Here is a 13,470-nt window from a genome sequence, read left to right as displayed (position 1 = left end):
AGCAGAGGGAGGGCATCATGCTGAGGGACACTAGATCTGGGGGACTGAGGTCAGGATGTCTGGGGAGCTGCCCCTGACAGCTTCAAGTTGGGCAGTTTTCTGAGAAGGGGAAGAGGGTGCCCAGCATCCCTTGGAAACTGGGTGGAAAGCTAGCTGTTGACGGGGGGGGGGCGGGTATGGGGGAATGGGGCAGTGCGGGAAGGGGGCAGGGACCCGCTTGAGAGAGACCAGGGGATGGGAGTTGCTTGCGTGCCTACCTTGCCTGCATGGTCTTGGAGGTTGCCTGCGGTGGCGTTGCGTGCGTGGGGCGGAGGGGAGAGTGGGAGGGAGTGCTGAGGGACACCAGGAGCGAGGGGGACTGAGGGAAGGATGTCAGCGGAGCTCCTGTGGACAGCTTCTAGGTAGGGTTTGTTTTGAGAAGGGGAAGAGGGTGGACAGGATCCCTTTGAAAAAGGGAGGGAAGCTGGCGGGCAAGGGAGAGGGATGCGAAAGTGCGGGAGTGCCTGGGGTGGCGAGGGGGGCGGGGACCCCCTTGCCTGAGGTCAGTGCCTGGGGGGGTGGCATGCCTGAGGGTTGTCTGTGTAGGGAGGAAGGGAGAGCAGAGGGCATCATGCTGAGGGACAGTAGACCCCTGGGATGGAGTTCAGGATGTCAGGGTGGCTGCTGCTGACAGCTGCTAGTTGGGCAGTTTTCTGAGAAGGGAAGAACCCTCTTCCCTTCCCAGGGTCCCTTTGAAACTGGGCGGAATGCTAGCAGGACCTGGGGGGTATGGGGGAATGTGGCAGTTCGGCGAAGGGGCGGGGCCCGGTTGCTTGAGACCAGGGCTTCTTGGTTGTGTGCGTGTGAGGGTTCCTTGCGGGTGTCACCTTCGTGGTGGTAGAGGTTGTGTGCATGGGCGTTGCGTGCGTGGGGCGGAGGGGAGAGTGGAAGGGAATGCTGAGGGACACCAGGAGCGACGGGGATGGAGGGACGGATGTCAGCGGAGCTCCTGTGGACAGCTTCAAGGCAGGGTATGTTTTGAGAAGGTGAAGAGTGTGGACAGTATCCGTTTGAAAATGGCAGGAACGATGGCAAGAAAGGGGGGGAACGCGTGAATGTGGGAGTGTGTGGAGGAGCGGGCGCGGGGCGTGGACACGGTGCCTGAGCCCAGTGCGTGTAGGTTGTGTGCATTGGGTTCCTTGCCTGAGGCGCTTGCGGGCGTGGTGGAGGTTTCCTGCTTGGGCATTGCGTGCATGGGTTGGGGGGGTAGAGTGGAAAGGAATGCTGAGGGACTCCAGGAGCGAGGGGGACTGAGGTAAGGATGTCAGGGGAGCTCCCTCGGAAGGCTTCAAGGTAGGCTATTTTTTGAGAATGGAAGAGGGCAGGATATCTTTGAAAATGTGAGAAAGTGTGTTGGAGGTTTGGGGACCACCGTAGTGCCAGTGAGGGACGAGTGGGTTGGGGACTCACTTGGTTTCTTTGCTTGTGTGGTGTGTTTTGCGTGTGTGGGGCAGAGGAAAGAGCAAGAGGGAATTCTCCAGCAATCGTGGTGGACTGAGGTAAGGATGATAGCACAGCTCTAGCTGACAGCTTCAGGTGAGGTTTTTTTTTTTTTTTTTTGAGAAGGGGATCAGGGTGGACAGGATCCCTTGAAAAATTGGAGGATCCCAGGAATTGGGGTGAAACTTTGTAGTGTTGGGAGGGGCGTGGTGGGCGGGAACCCGCTTGTGTGCAGCCCTTGTCTGGGCATAGCGTGACTGGAAGGGAATGCTGAGGTACTCCATCAGCCTGGGGGTACTGGTCTGCGGTCAGTGCAGATCTGGGCACTGGCCTCAGACGTGCTGGTCAGCCTGCTGCTCTGGCTAAATTTGAATCGTGGGGCTTAAGAGATGCAACCTGGTCTAATCCTCCCACTCCTCTTCCTGCGGTCTCCACATCCTGGGTGTAGTGTGTGAGATGTGACCCTTACCCCCACACGGGTGACTAGGAGAGCAGTGGATTGGGGTTCTGATCCCTTCTTTACCATTAGCTAATTGGGTTATGAAGCAATTTCCCTGAGCTTCCTGCACCTGTCTCTCCTCATTTATAAAATGGGAGAATAGCTCACAGCATAGTTGGAAGTGTGACTGAGACTAATAGTTTCCTGGCACGTGGAAGCATTTAGTGCATGGCCTCGTGCCTGGAAATACCAGTATATACATGTATTTCCAGATAAAGTACAAATTGTAGTAAGAAAGACTGTATTAAACTGCTGATTTCTTTTTGGTCTCTTCTAGGCATACCTCGCTGTGCCATATTCAACCAAAGCCCACCAGGTCCATCTTGTGAAGTCACAAGCCTGAAGCAAGTGGCCCTTTAGTTTAAGTTATTTGTGATATTCTGAGAGGTTTGGCTTACTTCACCATTAGCTCCCAGCTGGATGGCTGCCTGGGTCTCCAAGTCTTCACACTTGCTTGCTTCCCTCCAGTTTTATTCTCCCTTATTTCCTCAGAGCAACTGAGTTACCAACCGGTTCAGAGCACAGACCTTGATGTTGGACACATCTTGTTCAGATCCCAACCCCACCCTGATCTGCCACTTTTTGGCGTGGTCTTGGACAAGTTATTTCACCTCTTTAAGAATCCTTTCCCTTGATGTCCCCATCATGGCTCAGCAGAGACGGATTTGACCAGTGTCCATGAGGTTCAATCCCTAGCCTCACTCAGTGGGTTAAGGATTTGACTTTGCCTTGAGCTGTGGTGTAGTTTGCAGGCAGTGGCCTGGATCCTGCATTGCTGTGGCTGTGGCATAGGCCAGCAGCCATAGCTCCGATTTGACCCTTAGCCTAGGAACCTCCATATGCCATGGGCTTGGCTCTAAGAAGACAGAAAAGAATCCTTTCCTTTATTTGTAAAAGGGGGCAGTGGTGGTCTCTACCTTCTTTAGCTGTTGTGAGAAGTTCTAGAAGTATTGAGTGTAGAGTGGCCCATGGTAACTCATAGTAGCTCAGACAAATGGCAGATTAAAATGGATTACAACAGTGAGGCTGCTAACATAAGTGCATGAAGTGATGGACCATGGCATCTAGACATGATAGGGAGTTAAGCAGTAAGGTGGCAATGAATTGAAGAATGGGAGAAGTCAAAGGGAGAGACATCTTTTGAGAATGAGAAGTGGGTATTCTGAGAAGTCATAGGTCATAGGGGTGAGAGGTTGTAGCCAGAGAATGGGCCAGTGGAGTTCAGGACTTGTGAAGTGGAGCAACCTCATGTGTATGGAGTGGTCTAGGACACTTAAGAGCTGTAAATGCCATGTGAAGTGGCATGTGGTCAGAGGTTTACAAGTGTTGGAGATCAAGGGACGGTGAGATTAGAACTGTGGGCTGAGTCATCGGTAGTCATTGAGGTTGCTTATCTGATGGCATGGGTTGGAATGGAGAGGCAAATGGAGCTAGTGCTGAGCTAAGGTCCATTCTCATTAACAGGGAACAGTCATTTATTTCACAAATGTTTACCGAACTCCTAGTAATGCCATGGTGTAGCAAGACAAACAAGAGTCCTGCTCTCTGGGAGCTTGCAGTCTAGGAGGAGTGGTAACAGACCTTACTAATCCTGCCTATAAATAGCAAACTGCAAATTGAGCTAAGAGCCATAAAGGAAAAATCAGGGTTCTATAAGTACTTGTAAGAGGAGGACCTGACCCTGTCTGGAATGTCAGGGAAGCCTCCCCTGAAGAAGTGATGAGAACTGGAAGGATCAAGGGGAGTAGAAGGAGACAGAAGAGGAATGAATGGAGGAAGTATTGCAGATAGAGGAGACAAACATGTGCAGAGACCTGAAGCTAGAACATGGATAAGGAACTTGAAGCACTGAAAGGTGTCTCCTAGGACTAGAACATCTTAAGCAAGGGGAGAGTATTGGGAGCTGAGGCTGGATGGCAGCTCCCTCAATTATTTGAGGCTTTATCCTAGGAGTGGTGGGAATACTCCTACTAAAGGGTATTGATTAGGTGAATAACAAAATCAGATGTCTGCGTTTTCTTTTTTAAAATTTGAAATTAAACTTACTAATATTTCTCTCCCATGTCTTCTGCAAGTACAGAGGTATGTCATTAGGTTATGACTCTGATTCCTTATCTGTATTCCTTTGACAGTCTTTAAGATGTGGGAGGAGGAGGGTAATGTCTGCTAGATTGCTGTAACATTCTCGGGGTCATGAAAGTATCTTTTGCATTGAGTCATTTGGAAAATATTTCTAAAAATCTGAATCAAAGCACAACAGTCTTTCTTGTATTTTATGTGTCATTTGTTATCATAACCCTGAGGTGGGCATCCATGAGTCTATATAGAGGGTTATTTTTTATACTTTTCTTTTTTCCTTTTATTTCACAGAATTACTTCCTCCCCTTAAGTTGGTTCCTGTAGCCACACATTGTAGGAGCAGCAAGTTATTCTCTTTTAACTACAAATGTAGTTAGGAACTCCTTAATAATCAGTGGAGTTTTCCAGTCACTTTATGATGTGTCATGAGAGAAACTTTTGGTTATTTAGATCACAACTGAAAAAAATAACACAGAAGAATCTAGTGACTTTCACTCCACCATGGCTTCTGATGCTTTTGTAAGTACCAATTCTCTACACTAAATATATTTTTGCTTGAGGTACCTAAAGTAGAATGATGTTCCTTCACACAACTATGAATGAAACAGACCAGAGCACCAAAGTGTTTCCAAGAACAAGACCACCAAAAATGGCAGCTAAGGTATTTTTGGAAGGTCCTTAAGTGGAAAGTACTGGATTTCCATGGCATGAAATAGCAAGTAACTCCTTAGATTATCAAGTGTGTCTGAACAGAGTGCCCCGTGAAGGTAGGACTTAGACTAACTCACCTATCTTTTGGATATTAACCCCTGCCTTGTCAGATATGTGATTCTCAAATATTTTCTCCAAGTCCATAGATTGCCTTTTCATTTTTTAGATTGTTTCCTTTGCAATGCATAACTTTTAAGTTTGAGGTAGTCCCACTTGTTTAATTTTGTTTTAGTTGTCTTTGCTTTAGTTGTTGAATCCAAAAAATCATTGCCAAGATCATTGTCAAATTCTTGGGTCAAAGAATGTACCCCCAATGTTTTCTTCTAGGAATTTTCTGTTTTCTGGTCTGTGTTTAAATATGTGAACCATTTTGAGTTGATTTTTGTGTATTATATATAAGAAAGAGGCCCAGTTTTGTTTGTGCATGTGGCTGTTCACTTTTCCCAATATATTTATTGAAGAGACTATACTTTCTGCCTTGTAGTCTTGCCTCCTTTGTCATAAATTAATTGATCATTGATATGTGGGTTTATTTTGGTTTTTTTTTCTTCTATTCCTTTTATCTATCTCTGTTGTTATGTCAATACTATATTGTTTTGATTGTTGTAGATTTGTAATATAATTTTAAATCAAAGAGCATGAAGCATCCAGCTTTGTCTTTCTCAAGATTGTCTCAACTATTTGGGTCCTTTTTGGTTCTGTACACATCATCTGTGAAAAATACCATTGGAATTTTGATAGAGATTTCATTGACTCTGTATATTGCTCTGGCTAACATAGGTATTTTAACTATACTAGGACTTGACCTGTGAGCACAGAATATCCATTAATTTCTTTTTAACTTTTTCAATTGACTGCATTAATGTCTTATAATTTGCAGTGTAAAGATATCTCACTTTTCTTTGCTAAGTTTATTCCTGGGTATTTTATTCATTTGATGCAATTATAATTTATCATATAAAGCTCCGGTCACAATTTTGCTGTTATTACTTCTTCTTTTTAATGAATAGACCTTCCAGGTGTTAGACCACCATTTATCAAGGGAGGTTGATTGGATATTGATCATGAAACTCTATGCAATTGTGTGCTATATAAACACTCCAATAAGTAACCTTCTGGGAGTTCCTGTTGTGGGGCAGTGTAAATGAGTCTGAACCAATATCCATGAGGATGCAGGTTCAATCCGTGGCCTTGCTCACTGGGTTGGGGATCTGGTGTTGCTGTGAGCTGTGATGTAGGTTGCAGACACATCTTGGATCCTGCATTGCTGTGGCTATGAAATAGGCCAGCAGCTGTAGCTCTGATTTCAATGCCTAGCCTGGGAACTTCCATATGCCACAATTACAGCCATGAAAAGCAAACAAACAAACAAACAAAAAAAACAAAAACAAAAACAAGTCTTCTTTATTAATTTAACTTCAAATTTCTATGTTACATATATACATACATATATATAAACACACATATGTACACACGTTTGTATACTAAGTTATTGTAAGGTAGGTAATTTAAAAATACTATCTTTTGATTTTCATTATTCTGGTAAGATAAATGCAGTTTTTTTCTATCAATTTCCTCAAAATTATTTTGTGAATTTCTACTTAGGAATATTCTATTTCTACTTAGGAAAGTCATAACATTTTTAATATGCCCTGAGATTCACTTAATGTATTCTCATTCCCTCCTAATATATTGAATTCTTTCAAAAGTATTACAGTGGACCATGACCACAAAAGAGAATAAAGTGCTATCCAAGAGTGAATTATTTTATGTAGATGGCCTGTTCCTAATAAAGATTTTCTGATTTTATATCTTACAAAAAGGGTAAAGAACAAATTCACAGATTGCCTAAGAAATAGCATAGTCTTTATATCTAAAGCAGCTCAAGAGAGAAGGACAGACAAGACCTAAAGTTAGTAGAAGGAAAGAAATCATAAAGATCAGAGCAGAAATCAATGAAATAGAAACAAAGAAAACCATAGAAAAGATCAATGAAATGAAAAGCTGGTTCTTTGAAAAGATCAACAAAATTGATAACCCCCTAGCCAGACTTATCAAGAAAAAAAGAGCGAGGACTCAAATCAATGAAATTGGAAATGAAACCGGGGAAGTAACAACAGACATCACTGAAATACAAAGGATCACAAGAGACTACTATATGCAACTATATGCCAATAAAATGGAAAACCTAGAAGAAATGGACACATTCTTAGAAAAGTACAATCTTCCAAGACTAAACCAAGATGAAATAGAAAAGATGAATGGACCCATCACAAGAACTAAATATGAAACTGTGATTAAAAAACTCCCAAGAAACAAAAGTCCAGGGCCAGATGGCTTCACAGGCGAATTCTATCAAACATTTAGAGAAGAGCTAACACCTATCCTTCTGAAACTATTCCAAAAAGTTGCAGAGGAAGGGATTCTCCCAAACTCATTCTATGAGGCCATCATCACCCTGGTAACAAAACCAGAAAAAGATACCACAAAAAAAGAAAACTATAGGCCAATTTCACTGATGAACATCGATGCAAAAATCTTCAACAAAATAATAGTGAACCACATCCAACAATACATTAAAAGGATAGTACATCATGATCAAGTGGGATTTATGCCAGGGATGCAAGGGTTCTTCAATATGCGCTAATCCATCAGTGTGATACACCACATTAACAAACTGAAGAATAAAAACCACATAATTCTCTCAATAGATGTGGAAAAAGCCTTTGACAAAATCCAACACCCATTTCTGATAAAAACCCTTCAGAAAGTGGGCATAACAGGAACCTACCTAAATATGATAAAGGCCACATACGACAAACCCACAGCAAACATCATTCTCAATGGCGAAAATCTGAAGGAATTCTTGCTGAGATCAGGGACTAGACAAGGATGTCCACTCTTGCCACTACTCTTCAACATAGTTCTGGAAGTCCTAGCCACAGTGATCTGAGAAGTAGAAGAAATAAAAGGAATCCAAACTGAAAAGGATGAAGTAAAACTATCACTATTTGCAGATGACATGGTACTATACCTAGATAATCCTAAAGATTCTACCAGAAAACTGTTAGAACTCATCCATGAATTTGGCAAAGTTGCAGGATACAAAATTAATACACAGAAATCGATGGCATGTCCATACACTAACAATGAAAGAACAGAAACAAATTAGGGAAGCAATCCCGTTTACCATCACATCCAAAAGAAAAAACACCTAGGAGTAAACCTACCTAAAGTAGACAAAAGACGTGTACTCTGAAAACTCTAAGCCACTGATGAAAGAAATCAAAGATGACACAAATAGATGGAAAGATATACTGATATACCATGCTCATGGATTGGAGGAGCTAATATTATCAAAATGACTATACTACCTAAGGCAACCTACAGATTCAAGGCAATCCCTATCAAATTACCAAGGACATTTTTCACAGAACTCAAAATATTTTAAAGTTTGTTTGGAAGCACAAAAGACCCAAAATAGCCAAAGATATCCTGAAAAAGAAAAATGGAGCTGGAGGAATCAGGCTCCCGGACTCAGACGGTACTACAAAGCAAAAATCAAAACCACATAGTACTGGCACAAAGACAGAAATAGAGATCAGTGGAACAGGATAGAAAGGCCAGAATTAAACCCACGCACCTACAGCCAACTAATCTGTGATAAAGGAGGCAAGAATATACAATGGAAAAAGGACAGCTTGTTCAATGAGTGGTGCTGGAAAAACTGGACAGCCACATGGAAAAGAATGAAATTAGAACACTCCCTAACACCATACACAAGAATAAACTCAAAATGGATTAGAGACCTAGATAGAAGACCAGACAGTATCAAACTCTTAGAGGAAAACATAGGCCAAACACTCTCTGACATAAATGACAGCAACATCTTCTCAGATCCACCTCTTAGAGTCATGACAGTAAAACCAAAAATAAACAAATGGGACCTAATCAAACTGAAAAGTTTCCGCACAGCAAAGGAAACCCTAAATAACACAAGAAGACAACCCACAGAATGGAAGAAAATCTTTGCAAGTGAATCAACTGACAAGGGATTAATCTCCAAAATTTATAAACAACTTCTGAAGCTCCATACCAAAAAAACAAACAAGCCTATAAAAAACAGCCAGAAGATCTAAACAGACAGTTCTCCAAAGAAGACACACAGATGGTCAAAACAGGAAACTACCTCAACATAATAAAGGCCATATATGACAAGCCCACAGCAAACATCATTCTCAATGGTGAAAACCTGAAAGAATTCCCACTGAGATCAGGAAGAAGACCAGGATGTCTGCTCTCACCACTACTCTTCAACATAGTTCTGGAAGTCCTAGCCACAGCAATCAGAGAAGTAAAAGAAATAAAAGGAATCCAAACTGGAAAGGAAGAAGTAAAACTATCACTGTTTGCAGATGACATGATACTATACCCAGAGAATCCTAAAGTCTCTCCAAGAAAACTGTTAGAACTCATCCATGAATTTGGCAAAGGCGCAGGATACAAAATTAATACACAGAAATTGATGGCATTTCTATACACTAACAATGAAAGAGCAGAAAGTGAAATTAGGGAAGCAATCCCATTTACCATCGAATCCAAAAGAATAAAATACCTAGGAGTAAATCTACCTGAAGAGACAAAAGACCTGTACTCTGAAAAGTATAAGCCACTGATGAAAGAAATCAAAGATGACACAAATAGATGGAAAGATATACCATGCTCCTGGATTGGAAGAGTCAGTATTATCAAAATGACTATACTACCTAAAGCAATCTACAGATTCAAGGCAATCCCTATCAAATTACCAAGGACATTTTTCACAGAACTCAAACAAAATATTTTAAAGTTTGTTTGGAAGCACAAAAGACCCAGAATATCCAAAGACATCCTGAAAAAGAAAAATGGAGCTGGAGGAATCAGGCTCCCGGACTTCAGACGGTACTACAAAGCAACAGTTTCTGCACAGCAAAGGATACCCTAAACAACATGAAACAACATGAAAAGACAACCCACAGAATGGGAGAAAATCTTTGCAAGTGAATTGACTGACATGGGATTAATCTCCCAAATTTATAAACACCTTCTGCAGCTCCATACCAAATAAACAAGCCTATCAAAAAATGGGCAGAAGATGTAAACAGGCAGTTCTCCAAAGACATACAGATGGCCAAGAAACTCATGAAAGGATGTTCAACGTCACTATTAGCGAGGTGAAAATCAAAACCACTCTGAGGTACCACCTTACACCAGCCAGAATGGCCATCATCCAAAAGTCTACAAACAATAAGTGCTGGAGATGGTGTGGAGAAAAAGGAACACTAGTACACTGTTGTTGGGATTGTAAACTGGTGCAACCACTGTGGAAAACAGTATGGAGATTCCTCAGAAAACTAAACATAGAACTACCATTTGATCCAGCAATCCCACTCCTCAGCATCTATCCAGAGAAAACCACAACTCACAAAGACACATGTACTCCACTGTTCATTGCAGCACTATTTACAATAGCCAAAACATGGAAACAAACTAAATGTCCATCAACAGAGGAGTGGATCAAGAAGAGGTGGTACATATACCCAATGGAATATTAGTCAGCCATTAAAAAGAATGAAATATTGGCATTTTTTGCAACATGGATGGACCTGGAAACTATCATGCTAAGTGAAGTCAGCCATACAATGAGACGCCAACATCAAATGCTTTCACTGACGTGTGGAATTTGAAAAAAGGACAGACTGAACTTCCTTGCAGAACAGATGCTGACTCATAGACATTGAAAAACTTATGGTCTCCGGAGGAGACAGTTTGGGGGTGGAGGGGTGTGCTTGGGCTGTGGGATGGAAATCCTGTGAAATCAGATTGTTATGATCATTATACAACTACAGATATGATAAATTCATTTGAGTAATAAAAATAAAAAAGCATAGTGTTTGCTAGTCAAGAAGGAAAAACAGGTTCTCATTACATTATGCAAGATTAGGGAATGTTACAGATAGAATAAAGACATCAAAGACTTCAACCAACCATATTACACATAAAGGTCACATATTTGAAATAAGACAGTCAAGGAATTAAACACAATATCAAAGTACAGTGTATGAAATACTTTGAGGTGTTTTTGAGTATTACTGTTGCTACTATTATCACTTGTTTCAATTACTAGCTAGGGAGCTCATGTTTTGAGCACCTAATATGCACTGGAACTGTAATTAGCATTCATACAAAAGTATCATGTATTTCTCAGAACATGTATGAATGTAGGTGCCATGGTTAATTTTATGTATAAGATACTCATACATAAAGGCATTAGTTTATACAGTGTCATACAGTATAATAATTTTTAGGCTCAAAACTGAGACCAAGACCTCTCACAGCCAGCAAATTATATTATATAGGACATATGTTGACTGAGAAATAAGTAATATCAGGTACTCTAGAATGTATTTAGTTACCATCCTAATGCCATACAGCATATGCCACCACATTTTGATAAAATCTCTTTACCTTGGCACTGGATAATAGGCTTGAGAATAAGAAATAAGTGGCCTTGTAAATGTGTTCAGGGATCTGGTGTCTGGGTGGGATGTCAAGCCAGTAGAGAAAGTCTGGCATGCCCAAATGTTATTTCCAGCCACTTACACTGTTAACCTTATGATAGCATCAGAAAATATACTATGATTATCATGTAGAAAAACACCAGACGCTGTGAGTTGTTATTATTGTATTGTACTTATTTCTCATTTTATAGAATTATTATGTGTTAATAAGGTATGGTGAGAAATGTTTAGGTTTTATTTTTGCCTGCTTCATTGATACATATGTTCCTCATGTATAGTCCTAATGGTAGGATGATCAGCAGTGCATCTATTATCAGGTCAACATATTTAAATTTTGTTGGGTTTTGCCTTACTGTCAAATACTTACAGGCAAGAAAAGGGGCTTAATACTCCCACAGCTCAACGAAACTTCAGGTAACTTTTTTTCTTTCTTCATTACCTTATTCTTGGAGCAGTGACATAAGAAAACAAAAATATAACTTCCATCTCTGTCCCTTGGATATGTGAAAGTTTTACAACCTAGGAATGTGTTGTTCAAAAATCTGGGAGCCTTCCATCCTCAAAGTAATAATCAAGAAACATAAGGCACCTTTATCCCAGTCTCTATGCAAAGGTAGACCCTAACTTCCATTACTGCTAAATAGTAAGCACAGAAGCCCACCCTTCAGGGTAAGGACTTGGAGTACTTTATAATTAGTTCACTCTCTGTTTACAAACACCCCTCTTATGTTTCAGAGGAGCTGAGTTCAATCTCTGTCCTTGCAATAATCTTGACCTTTAGCACAAAGTATTGAATAAAGTTTTCCTTGCCAATTTAATTCTGTCTAGTGCCATGCTTTTTACTTGAAATATCTGCAACTCTTTACTACCAGATAAGTAACAAAAGAAAGAAATCTTACTCTCAAGATCCATAGGGGTGGCTGCTTTAGTGAGTTTGGACTGCTGCAACAGAATACTCTGAAAGAGGTGGCTTAAACAGTAATTATTTGTTTTTCATATTTCTAAAGGATCAGGTGCAACAAAGTCAGGTTCTGATGAATGCCATGTTTCTGATTCGCACAGGGTCATTTTTCTCATGCATCATTGCACAATAAAACAGGAAAAGAGTAGAGCTCGCTTCCTCCTGGAGGGACTCCACCCTCATAAACTAATTGGCTACCAAAGGCCCCACCTCCTTGTACCATCCCACTGAAACTTGGGGTGCCAACATAGAATACAATTTTACACAAATATGTGAGCTATAAGTATAGTAACTCATTCTGTTTATAGTCAGCAGGATTTTGTTAGACTGTTCATGATACAGTGATATACTCAAAGTTGGCCTTATTTCATCATTTCTACATTATTTACCTTGATTCATTATTATAGTCACCAACTTTTAAAAACAGTTGTTGAATAAACTTTAGGAAGATTTTTTTAAAAAACCCATCATATTGCTTGGTCAATCCCCTTGGCAAATTGAATCTATATCAAAACTCAGTTAATTCTCCACTAGTGAAATCAGTAATAGGACATTTACAAATTTATTTTAATCACAAATTCATTTAATGTGCTTTAACATCTACTGAATGTGCCACTCTTTCTCAGCAAACACCTGCAGGTTCATTACTGGATAAATAGACACATCATAAATCTAATCTGTTCAAATGGATGAATCATTGGTGCACCATCGTGATCACTTCAAAAATGTTCTTTAGGGTTTGGTTGTCATGATTATTGTCCACCTGTAAATGTAATAAAATCCACTAAGGAAAAAAATACAACAATTTTTGCAGACCTGATGAATTAATGGATCTAAGCAATGGATCTATCAATGGCTGCTGACATCATAAAATGATAGATAATCAGACATTATTTATCCATGATGGAAGCATACAATAATATCTATAAAGTACTCTCACTAAAACAAAGAAACAAGCAAAAAAACTAACCAGTATCTTATCAGCCCTCATTAAACAGGGGAAATTATTCAACAACCTCACAGGGATGCAAGTCTTAACATATAGATAATAGGAAACTCTACAGGATAAAGCAGTCTTATTCTTTAACAACAAAAACAAAATTACAAGGAACAAAGGAAATGAAAAAAAAAGGAGACAGAAGTATAAAACATAGACATGACATACATTAACCAAATGCCAA

This window comes from Phacochoerus africanus, unplaced genomic scaffold (genome assembly GCF_016906955.1).
Source record: "Phacochoerus africanus isolate WHEZ1 unplaced genomic scaffold, ROS_Pafr_v1 Scaffold_68, whole genome shotgun sequence".
Taxonomy (NCBI): domain Eukaryota; kingdom Metazoa; phylum Chordata; class Mammalia; order Artiodactyla; family Suidae; genus Phacochoerus; species Phacochoerus africanus.
Note: the sequence above shows the minus strand (reverse complement) of the source record.